Below are 3,146 nucleotides of genomic sequence, written 5' to 3' on the forward strand. Positions count from 1 at the left end.
GTGGTGAAGGTAGGTACTCCCTGTTCACCCATGAATGCGTGGCCACGCACGCCTCCAACTCAATCATCAAATTTGCAGACGACACAACAGTGGTAGGCCTGATTACCAACAACGACGAGACAGCCTACAGGGAAGAGGTCAGTGCCCTGGTGGAGTGGTGCTAGGAAAATAACCTCTCCCTCAACATCAATAGGTCCTGGATGGCAGGAAGCTTGGCCCCAGTGATGTACTGGGCCGTACGCACTACCCTCTGTAGCGCCTTATGGTTGGATGCCGAGCAGTTGACATACCAGGCGGTGATGCAACTGGTCAGGATGCTCTCGATGGTGCAGCTGTGGACATTTTTGAGGATCTGGAGACCCATGCCAAATCTTCTCAGTCTCTTGAGGGGGAAAATGTGTTTTCGTGCCCTCTTCACGACCATGATAGTTTGTTGGTGATGTGGACACCAAAGAACTTGAAACTCTTGACCCGCTTCACTACAGCCCCGTCGATGTGAATGGGGATGCGTTCGGGCCTCCTTTTCCTGTATTCCACAATCAGCTCCTTTGTCTTGATCACGTTGAGGGAGAGGTTGTTGACCTGGCACCACACTGCCAGGTCTCTGACCTCCTCCCTATAGGCTGTCTCATCATTGTCGGTGATCAGGCCTACCACTGTTGTGTCGTCAGCAAACTTAATGATGGTGTTGGAGTCATGCTTGGCCACACAGTCATGGGTGAACAGGGAGTACAGGAGGGGCCTAAGCACGCACCCCTGAGGGGCCCCCGTGTTGAGGATCTGCGTGGCAGATGTGTTGTTGCCTACCCTTACCACCTGGGGGCGGCCCGTCAGGAAGTCCAGGATCAAGTTGCAGAGGGAGGTGTTTAGTCCCAGGGTCCTTAGCTTAGTGATGAGCTTTGAGGGCACCATGGTGTTGAACCCTGAGCTGTCGTCAATGAACAGCATTCTCACATAGGGGTTCCTTTTGTCCAGGTGGGAAAGGGCAGTGTGGAGTGCGATTGAGATTGCATCATCTGTGGATCTGTTGGGGCGGTATGAGAATTGGAGTGGGTCTAGGGTTTCCGGGATGATGGTGTTGATGTGAGCTATGACCAGCCTTTCAAAGCACTTCATGGCTACCGACGTGAGTGCTACGGGCGGTAGTCATTTAGGCAGGTTACCTTCACTTTCTTGGGCACAGGGACTATGGTGGTCTGCTTGAAACATGTAGGTAGTACAGACTCGGTCAGGGAGTGGTTGAAAATGTCAGTGAAGACACTTGCCAGTTGGTCCGCGTATGCTCTGAGTACACGTCCTGGTAATCCGTCTGGCCCTGCGGCCTTGTGAATGTTGACCTGTTTAAAGGTCTTGCTCACATTGGCTACAGAGAGTGTGATCACACAGTTGTCTGGAACAGCTGGTGATCTCATGCATGCTTCAGTGTTACTTGCCTCGAAGCGAGCATAAAAGGCATTTAGCTCATCTGGTAGGCTCGCGTCACTGGGCATCTCGCGGCTGGGTTTCCCTTTGTAGTCCGTAATAGTTTGCATGCCCTGCCACAGCTGATGAGCGTCAGAGCCGGTGTAGTAGGATTCAATCTTAGTCCTGTATTGACACTTTGCCTGTTTGATGGTTCGTCTGAGGGCATAGCGGGATTTCTTATAAGCGTCTGGATTAGCTACACATTTACATTTACATTTTCGTCATTTAGCAGACGCTCTTATCCAGAGCGGCTTACAAATTGGTGCATTCACCTTATGATAGCCAGTGGGACAACCACTTTACAATATATCAACAAAAAAAAACCTATCCCAGGTATTCCTTAAAGAGGTGGGGTTTCAAGTGTCTCCGGAAGGTGGTGAGTGACTCCGCTGTCCTGGCGTCGTGAGGGAGCTTGTTCCACTATTGGGGTGCCAGAGCAGCGAACAGTTTTGACTGGGCTGAGCGGGAACTGTGCTTCCGCAGAGGTAGGGGGGCCAGCAGGCCAGAGGTGGATGAACGCAATGCCCTCGTTTGGGTGTAGGGACTGATCAGAGCCTGAAGGTACGGAGGTGCCGTTCCCCTCACAGCTCCGTAGGCAAGCACCATGGTCTTGTAGCAGATGCAGGCTTCAACTGGAAGCCAGTGGAGTGTGCGGAGGAGCGGGGTGACGTGAGAGAACTTGGGAAGTTTGAACACCAGACGGGCTGCAGCATTCTGGATGAGTTGTAGGGGTTTAATGGCACAGGTAGGGAGCCCAGCCAACAGCGAGTTGCAGTAATCCAGACGGGAGATGACAAGTGCCTGGATTAGGACCTGTGCCGCTTCCTGTGTAAGGTAGGGTTGTACTCTGCAAATGTTGTAGAGCATGAACCTACAGGATCGGGTCACCGCTTTGATGTTAGAGGAGAACGACAGGGTGTTGTCCAGGGTCACGCCAAGGTTCTTTGCACTCTGGGAGGAGGACACAACAGAGTTGTCAACCGTGATGGCGAGATCATGGAGCGGGCAGTCCTTCCCCGGGAGGAAGAGCAGCTCCGTCTTGCCGAGATTCAGCTTGAGGTGGTGATCCGTCATCCACACTGATATGTCTGCCAGACATGCAGAGATGCGATTCACCACCTGGTTATCAGAAGGGGGAAAGGAGAAGATTAATTGTGTGTCGTCTGCGTAGCAATGATAGGAGAGACCATGTGAGGATATGACAGAGCCAAGTGAGTTGGTGTATAGAGAGAATAGGAGAGGGCCTAGAACTGAGCCCTGGGGGACACCAGTGGTGAGAGCACGTGGTGCGGAGACAGATTCTCGCCACACCTCCTGGTAGGAGTGACCTGTGAGGTAGGACGCAATCCAAGAGTGAGCCGCGCCGGAGATGCCCAACTCGGAGAGGGTGCAGAGGAGGATCTGATGGTTCACAGTATCAAAGGCAGCAGATAGGTCTAGAAGGATGAGAGCAGAGGAGAGAGGGTTAGCTTTAGCAGTGCGGAGAGCCTCCGTGACACAGAGAAGAGCAGTCTCAGTTGAATGACCAGTCTTGAAACCTGACTGGTTTGGATCAAGAAGGTAATTCAGAGAGAGATAACAACAGAGTTGGCTAAAGACGGCACGCTCAAGAGTTTTGGAGAGAAAAGAAAGAAGGGATACTGGTCTGTAGTTGTTGACATCGGAGGGATCGAGTGTAGGTT

The sequence above is a fragment of the Coregonus clupeaformis genome, chromosome 27, assembly GCF_020615455.1.
Source record: "Coregonus clupeaformis isolate EN_2021a chromosome 27, ASM2061545v1, whole genome shotgun sequence".
In the NCBI taxonomy this organism is placed as follows: Eukaryota; Metazoa; Chordata; class Actinopteri; order Salmoniformes; family Salmonidae; genus Coregonus; species Coregonus clupeaformis.